The following is a 16,174-nucleotide window of genomic DNA, read 5'->3' on the forward strand; positions in this document are numbered from 1 at the left end:
GAGAAATAAGTGACACACAGCCATCACAAGAGCAATATGAAAGTTTCCAAAAGGATAAATCCAGGCCAATGCATCTAGACACAACAAAGTACAAACAGAAGGCATGTACAATATAAGTTTCTGGAACAAAGTCCCTCCAGTTTTCTACATTTACTTTTCAAACATAAACAATGCAATCCTCTGACTTCTATTTGGATGCTGAGCCAAAGAGCTGCTGACTAACATTAGCACAAGGTACACAGGGAAGAGAAGGAAGATGACAGAACTGTCAGCTCACCTTTTTCTCCCAAGATAAATGTCGACTTATAGTTGTTACATAGGAATTCATTGTATGCAAGGAATAGGCAAAAAATATTATCCAGTCAGGCTCAAACCCTGACTCTTTGTCCTTGCTGCATTGCCTAGACATCTCTGTGATGCATGCAACTCTTTATGTAGAGATAATATAACCATTTCTATATAAAAACATGATATATTATATAAGACATATTATTATGTAATATTTTGGGGTTTTATATATATATAGATATATAGCATAATGTTAATTAGAAAATCTTTTTGGTTTTAATAAAGTTAGTGTATTTTAAGTCTGACTAAAAATTTAATAAATCAGTCTTCAAACTGCAAAACATATAGAAACATGTTAAGAAAACTAAGAGTTATTATGAAGCATAATTTAATCATAATCAACATGTAGGAAGATCCAATCATCTGGATAGAAGAAAGGATGTAAAATAAAACCTCCCAAAGAATACAGCTACCATGCAAATAGAGCGGCACAATGTTCATATTTACTAAATCCAAAAATCACAGTCAAGTGACCAAGTTGGTTTCTCAGTCTCTTCAGTGAGCACCTTTTCATAAGGATCCTACTCTGAGAAACCAGGAGATTTCTTCATAACAGCAAATCCTCCGATTCCATTCAGAACAAATTTTACGCTAAGAGGGGAATTATGCAGATCACAGCTGCAGCAGGACTATGCCTTAAAGAACACAAATAAGTTATGGAAAAATAATTTTTTTAAGGGGCTAACTTAAAAAAGAGGGAGAGCAACCCTTCTGAAAAGTGAACTTCCCAGGTCATTCAACAGCAATCTTAAGCAATTTTTGTCAAAATACCAAAAGATATATATATACACTTTCTATATTTTCAGAGACTAATTTGCTTTCACACGCTGCTGTATAAGTCTTAACAGAAAATAAAGCAGCAGGAAAGTTTTCTGGTGACTAGACCCCCTACCACCCCAAATTTCTGTTCAGGACCACTCAAGAATCACAGTCTTACTTTTCTTAGCAGTTAAACTAGACCCATTCTGATACCCCCTCCCCACCCCCCAGGGTATACTTCTAATATTATCTACCAGAAATATCACTTTTAAAGGTATTCACTAACTTTCAAGCTCTCCTTCTAATGACCCTTCATCCGAATGTGTGGTCCATTCAGCATAACTACCATAAAGCAGCACAGTTAAACTGACAGCTCTTTTATTATCATAATAAACAACTTCACCAGCTACTTAGCAACTCTTACAGATTAGAACTCCAGGTGAGTAATTAGAGGCCATAGTACCTTAACTAAACAGGAAGGTCCATTATCTGTGTGTTTTAGTACAAAATTATGAAATGGTAGCATTTAGAGGTGTACGGTTAAAAAGTAATTCCTGATATGCTTGCTGTATCTTGCAAAAATACAGAGAAGATGATGGTTAAGCGTTCACACAGCCAACGGTGTATCTTACGGAACAGCAGTTATTAAACGCAATTGTTTGCTTCAAACTAAATGAAGTCATCTTCAGTTTCAACAGCACTTGAAGACTTTTAACAGTGAATATCCAGCTTCAGAGGGGGGGAAAAAAAATCTCGAAAAACAGTATGAATAAGTTCACGCAGACAAACTTGGCAGAATCATGGTTTGCAATAAGGTTTACCAACTGAGTGACAGCTTCTACCGCTGGTGGTTTGTGGGGAGAAGCATCCTTAAATTCAGGAGGGATCTAGAATGTTTGACTTCTCAGACTTGAGAAGATGCACGGAAATGGTGTCAGTGCCAAACTCCAATCATAATTGCAAATCAGACTGCAGTTCCTCAAACTGAAAGGCTTCAGCAGAGCATTTTCTACCCAACGTTTCACATTGGCACTTGATAATTTAGGATGGTTTCATTTAGCTTGAAGCTTTAATGTCTACCTTCCCATTTAGTCTCCCCTCAGAACAGAAACTGTTTGGGACAGGGATCTCTCTCTCATCATGTAGTTGTACAGCACTGAGCAAAAATAGCAAATTGTCTGGGTATTAAGCACTGTTCTAATAGTAAGAATTACTAATGGCTTTTCCACATAGTGCAGAATTCTGGGGCCAGTAGCCAGAAGCAGCTCGTTCTTCTCTCCCACATGACTGTAACACTGTTAAAAGCAAAGAGAAAGTGGAAAGCTTTTAGGCACCGGGAAAAGATCTTAACGTAAAAAGGGAAAAAAAATCCTAATAGCATATGATTTGGGGAAGGAGGCAGGCAATAAAGGGAATAGACTAAAGAGAGCAAGGAACACGAGAGATGGACAAAGCTGGATGATCAAACCCCATATGAAACCAAATATCTCTGGAGTCTTCAGATCTATCTTGGCTATTGTTTGTATTTGCAGTTTCTGATTATACCCACCATTTCCCTCAACTGGGTATGTGTAAATATTGAATTTAGCTTGTTGAACTTCACACATTCAGTGTCAGCCTGGTTTTAGATCAGGAAACTTCACTTGTGTGAAAACTTCACTTTACACAACAAATGAGACAGTCACACTGACCCCACACACATTCAAGAAGAGACTGCCTACAGAACAGACCTCTTGGGGCAGCAGATCCAACACTTACATCTACCCTTCAATGTTTCAGAGATGGAAGGAGAAGCAACTCTTTCTACTCACATTAGAAGAAGATAATTTATTAAGGTGCTCTTGTTCCTGCACGTACCAAGCTGAAAGAGATCAGGAATGATTAATGTACCTGTGCACTCACAGCACTGTCTAGTCACAGCTTTCCTGGCTCTCCTCTCACACATTTCTCTGAAAGGCAGTACATGTCCTGCAATGGGAGAAAGCATAAACTTAGTTTCACTCTATGTTTTCTTAGCAGACAGTCACTTCTACCAAATGCAGATACTTCAGCCTTCCCCCAACCCACCCTGACTCTATCCTACCAGCCTCTTTCTTCCTTGTCTCAAACTATCCCATGTATCACAGCAATCCTCCCTTTCTGGATCCCTGTACAGGTGAGGATCATTGTCAGCTCAGTCTAATTAATATGCCAGAGCTGATCATCACAAAATCTGCTCAGAGCAAAGCCCTAGCTTTCCTCAGTAAAATCTCTCTCACACACACGTACATGTTGCATACATGATGTTAAAGTCAACTAAAGTTATTTTTGTTCCAGATGCTGATAAGGAAGGAAGTCTGTTTTTTTCTGTTTTTAACTGGGGATGGGAAGAAAGGAGGAGAAAGAGAAAGCAGGAGGACTCAGATTTATTTTCTGGGTTCATCTGCACTTTCCTTCCCTCTGTCTCAGGTTCCCATGAGTGTGGACTACAAAGAAACATGCTCTGCTCAGAAGTCAACATTGAATTCAACGTGGAAAATAGTTGAGCCAGTATCATTCTTCAGTAGTCCCCATTCTTCCTGTTCTCTCTACTCCTTATACCTTCTTCCTTCCCATATAGGTCTTCTTTTCTAGTTACTTATGCTAACAGTAAAGTTTCCTCCTCAAAGGATCCTTCCAGAAACAACATCAGGCAAAACTGGCAGTTTTTCATTTCAAAAGCATCAGAATGAAGAAAAACAACCCAGATGGACAAACATGATCCACAGCAGCTTGTGACCACAGATAAGATATAAGAGAACAGAAGCCGTCCAGAAACTTTAGGTTGTCTAAGAGGTTTATACACTTATTTGAAAACATTCCTAATAGGTTGTGAAATTTGTGAGGATACACTCACTTGTTCTTTCTCTTTTATTGCAAGATGAATGAAATCATTATGAACAAGGTTTTCAAATGCACTCAGCACTGGCTTTAACTCTGTTCCTCTGGAAATATTCAAAACGCGCCTGGATGCAATCCTGTGCAATGTGCTCTAGGTGACCCTGCTTGAGCAGGGGGGTTGGACTAGATGATCTCCAGAGGTCCCTTCCAACCTCAGCGATTCTGTGATTCTGTGATTCCTGTTAGGTCAAACACAAACAAAATCCTTGCTTGCTAGTGATAGGGGCTGTTGCTCCCACCAGCACAGGCTGCCTGGCACACAAAATAAGAAGGTTTTGTTTTTTCACTTAAACTTGATTCTGTGAAATAAAATCACTTTCTCAGCTAAAGAAAGCTTCAAGCACTTGTGTTTTTAAATGTTTTTATCATTGGGCCTTTAGTTTGAGCTTCCTTTTATTGTCAGTGTTGTGGCATCACACAAGAATAAATAGAAGCTTTACAAACGTAGCATCTAGAAAAAAGGATGATGAAAGGTGAAGAGAGGGACCAAAACAGTTAGCAGGTTAAGACAAAGATACCATACTCTCATTATGTCCTGTGCATTTGATCCCCAGTACTTCATTTGAAACTCCTGACTCTTCTCTACATAATTTGTTAATAGCCCTTTTCTGTTATATATACATGGGCAAACCATTGCTTTTTTTAAAGTGTTGCTGAAAGTCTCCTGACAAGTTTTTAAATCATAGTTAGAATACAGAGCTACAGTTCAAAAGAAGAGAATCCCAAAAATCTCCAGGACTAATTAAAGAGGAAGAATGGACAGGGACTAACTCGCAGGATTTGAGACACCTGGTTTCAAGTCTCAGATGTGTCTTCCTGGGGGACACCAAACAAGTCTCTTGGTCCCTGAGCTGTCCACCACTTTTGGTGAAGTAGTAATAACTAGTACAACACCATGAACAAAAAAGTGCTAAATCAGAGCCAAGGATTTTAATTGCAGTGTTAATAGGTGTTATAAGTATTCAGTTTAATTTATGACAATTATCTACGGTTACATTCCCAAACATGTTTTTATAGCAAGGTTCTGAAAGGAGAGCTTACATTCTTTCATATGACGGTTTGTGGTGAAGAAAGTTAGATCAGAGAGCAAAACTTGCTGCCTCCTCCAGCCATCCAACTCCCTTGGTGGATTTTGCCAGCCCAGGGTCGGATTATCTAATCCACTAAATTCCTGCTCTGACTAGCTTAGAATATTACAGACAAACTGACTCTATTTTAGGTAAACGAATGAGCCTGAGAAGTTTCAAGAACTGATCAAGTGAAAGAAACATCCTTGGCTTAGGAGTGGCAACATCTACCAAAGGCATCAGACATCAGTCACATGTTCAATCCACAGAGATCAATGAGAGCCAGCCACACTTATTTTAAGTCACTACAATATTAGGCCTGAAACCAACAGTTTAGATGCGAAAAATTAAATGCAGTGAAAATAATACACATGTAGAGATTTTGCATGCTCCTTCAGTCTCTAGATTTCTTAACAGGATTTTATACTGATATTGGTTGTTGTTGCTCCTTCTGGAAATGCAAATTTACTGACTTTTTACAAGAACTGAGGTTTTCAAGAAAGCTACTATGATGTTCTAAACCATCTTCTAAAAAAATTGATAGACAACTTGAACTAAATACAAATATCATGAAAAATATGTTAAAGTTAATAGTTAGTTTACCCACTTCTCCAGATCTCTCTTGTGCATCTCCATTGCAAGGAAAGCGTAGCTACCTCTTTTCAGCAGATCCTCCTAATTAAGTGCAAGGACTATTTGCACCCTACTGCTACCCCTCTTAGCTGTTCCATTGACTGAACACAGTTTCTACAGCACTCCTTTACCTAGCTGATTTAATGTCAGAGTTAAAACATCAGCTACTACTCATAAAGAACAGCATAAATATCTTTATGTTAAAATGCCTTCACTCCTCAAGGAAACAGTGAAGAAAGACAGTCATTTTATTCAGACTTATGCTACCAGACAAGAGTATAAATCCTTAGGTATAAAAATGTGAAATCATTGAATTTCAGAATGTAGAAACATCTTTCTTTTTCTATCAAATAGTCTTTAGGGTGGCAGTAATGAAGAACACTTCCTCTGAGTTGGAAACACAGTAGATAAAATTACTGGTATATTATGTTTCCCAAAAGCAAATAAAAGTATCAGTTCAAACTAACTGCTTGGTGACTTTATCTTTCACATTTGCATAAACAGCACCAAATGCCAAGGAGAAGCATAAGCAGCATGGGAACCAAGGCCATTTTACTGCTCCTACATGACATAGTCTAGTCTTGGACAAGGAAAACAATTGTATAAGTGAATGGACATCTGCAAGCTCTTCACTTCCAAAGATAAAGCATCATTCCAAAGATGTGAGGTGAGGAAGGAGTCCGAAGTAAAAAGTGCATCAGAGCCACAATGCCACCCATTACAGTGCTCACAGAGGTCTGTCTTGTAATAAAGACGCTGAATTCGATGGTGCTATTCCCATGCAGAGTTTGGTACAAGGTCTGTAACAGATGGTGGACAATGGTACCAAGAAGAAACAAGAACAGGCAAGTCTGCAGATCAAATCAGTATGAAAATTCGCAAACCCCTTTATATCATAGCTAGTGATCTTGAATTGCATCCAGACGTGGCGGTGCAAAATTGCTTTTGCTCATGCCAGCAGGCACTTCACTAATGAATACTCTCATCCTGATAATGCTTCTGGCTTCCCAGATGGGATGATGGAGAGCAGAAAAGCGGCAACCAGAAGGCCTGCTAGAGGAACTCTGGAACTCCTGAAGTAAACCTCACAGCCTGTTCAGATCACCAAAGCCATCTCCAACTCAACAGCTCTCCCGCAATCCACAATACAATCCTGTGATCCCACACAAGGATCTCCACATTCCAACTCCTTCTTCTTCTGACTCTCAGACATGGCACCCAAATTAAAGTCATGCTACAGACAAGCTTCCCCTCTTTCCTCCACATCTGATACTACACCCAGGAACAGAATCAAAGGCCATACTATTATTAGCCAGGTTTTCTAAGCACAGAGATCATCCTGAGCACTTCCCTTGGTCTGTCCTTCCACAATTTTTGAACCCTTTGGCTGACTACAGGTAAATTTGAGAGCATTAAGATAATTATGTTTTTTCACATCTTGTGAAAAGTAGTGATTAGGCAGAAGAGGAAGAACCCCTAAGAGCTCACAGAGAAGAACACCATTCATGACTATCTAACCACAAATAGAGCCTGGTTTCTTGTGAATTTGTGTGGTTCTGCGGTTCACAGAATAGCTTGTTTTCCCATACAGTTCTTTGCAACACTGGAGGGGAAATAACATGCATATTCTCTGCATGTTCTTCCACATCTTCCACCCATTCATCCTTAACACTCTGTTCCATCAGTTGTCAGACTCCTACTTAGTACAGAGAGCCTCCAGGGAGTCTCAACGGAGATAGACAAGACTGTCATGGAGGCAGCTGCATCCCCTTCCATTCAGGTGGGAAATGGATTGCTTCAGAGCCTATAGGTGGCTAATCTAAGCCACTGTCATTAATATAGGTAGAATAAATATTTTAAATTACATGTAAAAATACTGTTGAGTTTTACATCACTATCATAACATGTCCACAGCCTCAAACTTAGGTGGGTATACACTAGCTTTCTGTTTTCTCTTAAACCACTCAAGGGTTTTATTTAATATGCAGGGATATACATTTCTGCTGCAAGGCAGGAAAGCAGAAGCCATACGTCTTTGACGTCACCAACTGCCTGAGAAAGTAGTACCCACTGGATAGTGGAAGAACCAGCAAAGGTCTGTCTTAAATCCTAGCAGTAAGCCATGCCTTCCATTTTACTCCCTTTACTTCTGTGTCTATTCCCTTAGATACAGGTATTTCTCACCATCATCAGTTGCCACAGAAGAACAGAACTCTGAAATCAGATTAGACACATGAAAAGGAACAGCATTTATCCCAAAAGAGCTAAAAAATGCTAATACTGGGAAAAGAATTCAGTAGTCATTGCTAACATTTTATTTTTATATATCTAAAAAGGGCTCTGGCACATTCTGAGTGCATGTGACTGGCATATATGCTCCCTACTAAGCTTCATAGAAATAGCAAATCTCTAAGCACACCTTCAAATCAAGCAGAACCCCTTTTCAGCAACAGGAAGTTGAACTTTCCAAGATAAGAGGATAAAGAAAATAATCGCAGGAAAGATATTCCATGAGCCTCTATTCAGAATTTCTTTGTGGCTGATTCACACAAGAAGTAAAAATTGTCCTCTGCCTGCCCTTCCCTCTCCCACACGCAAGAACAACAAATTTAGGGTTGTTGTTGTTGGTTTTAAGTTTTTTATAGCAGGCTGGCAAGATTGGTTTAAGCTAAAACAGCTAGATTTACTCTAAAGGCAAAACAATATAACAGACAATTATGTATGATTCTGTTTTCTCATGCTAATTTTAAAAAGAAGAACATTAAAGAACACTGAATGATGACAAGCATGTAAAATCTTCTAGCCTTCCACATTTCACATTAATAACTAGCTGGAAATGGAATGTATACATATAGGTTGTACACAAAGCAAAATTAAAATTTCCCTTTAATTTCATAATTTCCTCGAGTTTTAACTGTTACAGACACAGCATGGATGAGAAGTGTGCCTGCTGATGGAAAATCACAGACTAGAGAGTATAGGGGTTTGTTTGCCTCTTCCATTCTTTCTTTTTAGGTTGACCAAAGCTGCATTTTAGAAACTGAAGGACAAGGGCTCCTGCCCAGAGTTCATCAATTTTCCAGTTTCTCTAGGAATTCTGTCTGTTTTTTAGCAGTGGATTTGTTATGGAATGGCACAATAAAATGGGCAGAAAGTAGTTCTACGTGGTTTTGCAACACAGAATCCATAAATTCATGCCTTTTTTGCTTGGTCCATGGAATTAATCCATATACGCTAGATCTTTAATCTCAACTGTAATTTGACAGATTGAAGTTAAAAGTTATTTTAAAATAACACGTGTATTTCTATAGGATCTCTCCAAGTCAGTAAAAATAAAAGGTATTTAAAACCTAGAAAATCTGAATGAAGGCAATCACTTACAGAGCATTCCTTATTACTTGGTACCTGGAAAAAGTCTTTTAAAAGTCCACATAGAAAAATCTGAATGAGAAAGGATGTGGAAGAGGGAAAAAAGTGAGAATCCTAATGATTGCATTACTTCAGAAGACAGGATGAAAAAGAGATGTGAGTGGTAAAGCTTCACTGCTCCTAAGTCTCTGCAAGACAAGGAGAGTGCAGAAGGAGCTGCAGAATGAACACAGGAGCTTCATGGAGAGCAGGAATTCCTGCAGTGCACAAGAGTCTTGTGTGGCAGCACAAAGTGTCTTACTGAGAGCTGGGTAAATGATTAACATCCTAGCCTGCTGCTTAGAAGTCTATTTTCTGCTTTTACTGGATGAAAGTGTGTGGTCTGCAACTTCAAAAGAGGAAGCTCTGATTTACTCAAACCTGTGGGCATGAGATGCAAAAAGACTGGGTCTTCTGCCCACAAGGAAAAGAGATTTAAAGAAAATAGCTAGGTTGGGGAATATACAAAAAACAAGATGTGGCATGCTTTGATTTCTTGATATTCAGAGAACGTTGAACAGGAGAGCTAACAGCCTTTCATCTGTATGTGAAATATGAGAAGGGGGGGAGTTAGTGGTATTAGCTAACAGTGGATGGTTTAGGAGGTTTGTAGAGAGCAAGATGCTAATTCCCCAAAGTATGTGGTTCAGGGGTTTCTAGGATGGCAAAAACTTTGTTTTCCAAAATAAAGGCAGAATAAAGATTGCAAGTCATGTCATGAAGAAATCACGGTTTGCAGCTGGGGTCCATTTCCGCACCAAGCATTTAGAGCACAGGAAAAGAAAACAAAACAAACAAAAAAAATCCACTAATATTCCCTGCTATAGGCAAGTAAAAACAGGAGGAGTCGAGAGCGCGAGGTCGCGGCCGCGCAGCGATCCGGGCGAAGGCGCCCGCCTGGGCCGGGGAGGTTACAGGCAGCCCGGCTGAAGCAAGACCCAACCTCTGAGAAGCCCCCGCAGATCCCGGACTGAGCAAACAGCTACCGCCGCTTCCTCAAGGACATGGCGCCCCGGGGCCCGGCGGCCTCTGCTCTAACGGGGACTGCGAGTCCCGAAGCAGCCGGCACACAAGCTCGCTCTGGAAACAAGCTGTTGCTGACGCCCGCCCCCACCTGCCCCCTCTCCCAGTACCCAGGAGATCCGCCGGGCGAGCAGGGAGAGGCTGGGCGGGGGCAGCGCGGACTTACCCGGCTCGCTGCACCCGGCGAGGACGGAGACGAGCGAGTCCCGCAGCAGCTGGCCGGCCCGGGCCAGCGGACAAAGGGCGCTCCGCAGCCCGCGGCGGGCCCCACACAGCAGCTGCGCTCCCGCGGCAGGCAGGTGGGCGCAGCCCTATCGCGCCAACGGCGGCAGAGCGCCTGGCCCCTCCCCCCCCCGGCGGCGGGCAGAGGCGGTGGCAACGGCCTCGGGGGGAGGGTGCCCGGGGGCGGGGGCGGCGCGGCCCCGCGCCCGCCGCGGCCCCGGCAGCCCGGCACGGCGGTTCAAACGGGCCCGCCGAGAGCAGCGGACCTACGTCGTACGAGACCTAAAAGGCGAAACCGTTTACTAATATGTGACCAGATCCGGGCTTCGGGTGTGAGAGCTGCTGGTGTGAGACGTACCTGTTCTCTCCTTTTACTTAGCCCAGAGGAGAAGCAACTCCCACCCGGGTGTTTGTCTAGTTAAGGCCAATGCAAAGTGACTCAAGCCTCACAAAATCACGGTTCCGTGTGAAAGAAACCGTCACTGCTGACCCCTCTTTACAGCTGCTAGTTCCACATGACAGCTATGCCAGGACTCCACAAATCACACTGATGCTTTATTTGGAAATACTGACTTTACCCAAGCAGATAGAAGGAATTTAAATAGCTTGGAGTTCCTGTTCAGTTAGATTTTTGTAACAATGATAAAAGATGATCCTATTGTGGCATTCAAAGAAGCGTTCTTTGGACACAAATCCATGTTTCATAGTAGAGCAATGTTTTATGGCAGCTATAGGCTCTTGGGGTCCTTATAGAGGTGCTGGCATAGAGGCTTTGTAGTTGATTTACATATTCCAAATATCAAAGATGATGATTCTGGTATGAGCAGGTGCGAGACAGGATTTTGCTGAAGCTGCAGGTGCTGTCCAAGTTCAAACCATGCACTTCCTTGTAAATCATTTTGTATCTGTTTTTTAGGTTTCAGATGGTTAGAGCCTGTATACGGAACAAGAAAAATAGTTACACTCTAGTTCTGCGTTCCACAAAGACATATAGTTGCATGATGTCACCAGAATAATCAGGGGAGAAGTCCTTGATCAAATGAAAGTTCACAGCACTTGCCAGATACAATATTTACTATGTATGAGATTAAGTACTGTATAGATGCTACTTATGTCCTCTGATTATAGGTTCAGGACCTACCACTTGTTCCAGCAACCACCTGAAGTGACAGTATTTGAATTACATGAAAACAAATGTCATTTGGAAAGCTCTATAGGCCCTGCCACTGGATGTACAAGACAGAAATTATAAACTCTGATACTTGAAGCATGCTAGCACAGAGAAACCACCATTCCTAGCCTCTTCTGTATGTACATACAGGGCTGAGGCCATCCACATAAGGAAAACATGTTGCAAAAATACATTTTATTATGCAAGCTTTCCTTCACCTTAAACAAAACATTTTAAGGTATGTTATACATTCTCTGCTGGTGAAAGGGAAAAAAAGCTTGGCAAATGATCAGTTTTAAATATTGACCACATTTTAGTACTTGGGGCATACAGAACATTTCTGAGAAAGTGAAAGTGAAGTGAAGAATACAATTATTTTGCTTTTTCACTTCTCCAGAACAGTTTCGAACAATTTCTAGCTAGGGCAGTCTCTAAAATGGAAGTGATGTTCTTCTGTTTTAAATAGCCCTGGATAGATTTCCCCTCTGTGAACTTTTTCACTTAACCCTGAATTTACTCTGATAGTAAACATTTGCCACATCCTGGGGCAACGTGGTTAACAGCTCCATTTCACACTGAATGAAAAAGTTTTTCGTTTGGTTTGTATTAAATTTGCCACCTGCCAGCTTTATCTGATGCTTCTGAGAGCTTGTACTAGAAGAAAGAGTGAAGAGTTTTTACCTATCCATCCATTCCATGATGCTCGTGATCTTATACACCTCTGTCATCTCTCTTGGCAGCCATCTAGTTTCCATTCAGGGAAGTCCTAGCCTGCTTATTCCTTCCTTACCTTTCTGTGTTCATGGATGATATATTGTTTTAATTCTTCAATGTAGTGCTCTTTAGCACTATAGAGCACACTCTCATTGTGGTGTCTGTAAACAAAAGGTTGTCTAGTACTGAAATTACAAGCAGAGTACCCCATACACATCTACAGACTACTCTTGCACCAAAAGTTTTTTAGGGAATTTCTAGACTCCAGCATAGTAATCTTCTGACCCTGTCACAAAGACTCAAATTGACCTCTGAGTCATGTCTAGTTTTTCCAGTCATGACATAGCCCAGGGAAGGGTGAACTAGCCAGCTGCACAATGGTTGCCAATTGGCTTGCCTGTACCTTAGAGTGAAACAATTCACAGAGAAGTGAATTGACTGCACTTGTCCCCTTGTAGTTTTCATTCACTCATACCCTCCCTGTCCAAGGTCCCCCTAAGTCACAGGACTTACCTGTCAGCCACCTCCTGGCATTGGCCAAGCCAGCCACCAGGAGGAGGATCAACACAGGAGATCTCAGTTACAGTGGTTTTGTGTGCCTGCTCCCTCAGCTGCTGACGTCTCCAGGCAGAGCAATACTGGGCACCATCCTCTAGTTCTCTGAATGCCTTCCAGAAGCAGGTACTGCTGTAGATGTGCTCTGTTCAGTGCCCCCCTGCCTCTGGTGCCTTCTCAATCCATTTTTTAACCTCTGACCCTCACACTTCTCCCCTTTTTTCATTGGTTGTCCCTCAAAATCAGCTGCCTGTTCTCCACATCATTTCTTTTTCCTTAGCTAACTCTCATCTTGGGAGGACTTGACAAATTGATTATGACTGGGCTAGTGCCCTGCCATAGAAAGAGAATGACAGAGCACCCTGTCTGCTGAAATATCAATTAATATCAATTACACCTTAACATACTAAATAAAGCTCTTTGAACAGAGTATTGGGATATACCCAAGATCTTTAACATAAAAAAAAACTGCAGGATGATATAACAGTCTCTCGTGGATATGACAAATGATCTGATCAATGACCAGGAATTTGGGTGAAGAGCCAATAGTGAATGAAGGTCAGTTCTACCAGGAAAAGGAAAGCGTCAACTCACCTGAATCAAGCAACTTGAAATACACATTCTGGAACACTTGTTCTTTAAGAGAGGTCCTGCCTCACTTCCACAGAGCACCTTACAGCTGGGGTGAACATTTGGCATCCAGATTTTACTTTTATTGAAAGTCTTGTGATTAGCTTACACTGTTATAGCAGTGCAGATTTTCTATTTGTATACTATTTATTGCTTTGCTCTTTGTGCCAGTTTAGTGCACAGGAAAAGTTAATACCACATTAGTCAGATTCCGCCCTTTGCTTTTCATGCGTGTTTCTGTTACACCTCTGAGCAAAACCAATCCTAAAATGTAACAATATGTTTGCAATCTAAACAGCTAAAACGTGCAGAACCACAATATTTGACAGGAAAACAAGGTGCAAGGGCCAGGGTGACAAGGAGTAGGACAGCAGTATAAGAGTGCCTTGGAACAAGATTGTTTGGGAAACTGTAATCTCTCAGCATGCCACATGGGGGCATTTCTTATTCTGAGTTTAGGAAAAGTCAGAGTAATTGAAACATGGATAATTATAAATCCCTGAAAAATAGGAGCTTTATGTCATCTGCACAGAGCTCAGCTGTCCTTGTTAGCTCACTAATTCCCTTCATTGTCTTTCCAGTGAGGCTACCTTTAGAAACACTTTCCTATCCAATTTAAATATGCAATTATATATAAAATCTTTCTGTTAGCTTCCTCATGCAAATCTGAAAGACTTTTTTTTTTTTTCCCCTACAGACAGTTTCTACCTGTCCAGTCCAGATGGAAGACCTGAGATATTCCCCAAAGAAAGTTCCAGAGATGGTGGCTATTTTGGGCCATCATCAAAGTCAAAAAAAGGTCAGTTTTTTCTGACTGTTAGTGCACAGCTCAAATCAATATGCATTATGAGCAGTTGGGTTATCTAGCTGTGTGTGATTACCTAACAGGCAAAGCAATGTATTTAATTCTGTCATTTCTTAAACCTTCATTTAGTATTTCTGTTTCACAGCCTCATGCAGCCTTATATGCTACACTGTGCATGTAACTTGTTAAAACTAATGTATCAGATATGTAGCAAAAGGAAGAAGAGTATGAAATCAGTAGATCACTAGTAAAAATGTGTATGAAACCTAAGGGATGAGTAGGTCTACCAGATCAACCATAGTAAACTACATTAATTAGTATAGTCCCCTCTAAAAATATTTCTTCTAAACCTATTTTCTATGACTCAGCCCTTACTCAGCACTTGTGAGGCTGCATCTACTTGTCCAGTTTTTGGACCACCCCAGTATATGAAAATTTTTGAGAAACTGGAGAGAATCCAGCAGAAGGCCACCAAGATGGTTGGAGGCCTGAGCATGAGAACTACTAGCAGCTGATAAAGTTTATTTATTTAGTATTTATTTATTTTATTTATTATTCATTTAGAAAGAGAAGGTTTTCCTCCTATCAAATGAGACTTTGTGTTTAAGGAAATGTCTTCTGTAAGCCAAATTTTAATTCTTACATTGTACTTAAAATTCATTGCTTATAAACCCTAGAAGACTGTTAAGACTGCTTTTATCAGCCGTTCTTTAATGCTACCAAGGCTTTTAGCAAATGTTAAAGTTTACTTGATGAAAAATCCTTGGATGGGAGTTTTCATCTGAAGAACGATACTGGGCAAGAGGTAGTGTACAGGTGGTACAAAACCAGCAGGAGGGAAAACGTTATGATTTAGCGATATGCTTCTTGCTCTTTCATTCTTTGCTTCTTCACTACTCTGGAAGGAATTTATTGCTGCTGACTTCACCTGGAGTGTATTATGATTTTCTCACCTCTCTCCAACATCTCTCACCTGTGCTGACTTGACTTTACACATTCTTTGTCCTTTTCCTCCCACAACTTATGCACGCGACAGAGGATGGAAAGGGTGACAGGGAAACAGGCAGTTTATTAGCTGACACCTGGAGTTGCATAGTGAAGTGTACAGTTTCATATTCCTCCACTTCCTACCAATTTGAAAAGGTAGGCCTGTTGAAACTGGCTTTAGTGCTTTAGTATTCCAGAGCAAAAGATAGTGTACAGGATCATTAAGGTTAAATGGAGATCTTCATTATAATCACATGCAAAATATGAACTTCTAGAAGCAGATTTCAAAAACAGCAGATTCAGAAATTTTGTGATCATATCTGTGAGAACTACATGAAACATGGAAACATCTTTGGGGCTTGTCAGTTCCAGAAACAGTACAGAAGGTGTTCTGAAAATAGCTTGACAAAATGCCAACTAGTCACCATGTTACAAATATATCCACTTGAAAATTGGCAAGAGGGTGCCCTGGACCAGCAGAATACCACTGGAACAATCAATATTATGTGGACAGAACATCTGATTTATGTGGCCTGAGAAAGGAAGGAGAGGCTTTGAAAAAATTCCTCTAAGGTCATTTCAGGATCTGTGGCAAATACATGATGTTTGTCTGGATATCTAAGATCCTCTGTAAGAGCACAGATAGAGCATAGTTGGTAAACAGAGAGTTAAGGATTTTTGTTGCGTTTTCTGCTCAGACTTAAGGATCTGAATTCAAGTATTTTTGATTTTAAAGTTAGGGATTTTTAATTTTGAAATTAAACAACTTTGATGTTAACATTATAGTTGAGTACTTTTATTGTATTTTATTTTCTTATTGAAATTTCTTTAAACATTAAATCCTCTTTTCTTAAAGGGCTTTCTTTCCAATGGCATATGTACTCTTTGAAAAACAGTTTGTCAACCTTTGAAAAAAGTAACGCTTACTGGAGA

General features: G+C 40.6%; 1 long non-coding RNA gene across 2 annotated transcripts; it reads right to left on the bottom strand.

Annotated features, from left to right (window-relative positions):
• Positions 1-1,367: 1,367 nt before the first annotated feature.
• LOC106492451 (uncharacterized) lies at positions 1,368-10,381 on the bottom strand. 2 transcript variants are annotated; one of them, XR_001293996.1, is made up of 3 exons: positions 10,324-10,381; positions 2,998-3,075; positions 1,368-2,402 (listed from the first exon to the last, which is right to left on the bottom strand). It is a non-coding gene; the product is annotated as an uncharacterized lncRNA (long non-coding RNA). The 2 variants fall into 2 exon arrangements; XR_001293999.2 differs by lacking the exon at positions 10,324-10,381 and adding an exon at positions 3,983-4,111.
• Between the last annotated feature and the right edge of the window lie 5,793 nt (positions 10,382-16,174).

Source organism: Apteryx mantelli, chromosome 2 (assembly GCF_036417845.1).
Source record: "Apteryx mantelli isolate bAptMan1 chromosome 2, bAptMan1.hap1, whole genome shotgun sequence".
In the NCBI taxonomy this organism is placed as follows: domain Eukaryota; kingdom Metazoa; phylum Chordata; class Aves; order Apterygiformes; family Apterygidae; genus Apteryx; species Apteryx mantelli.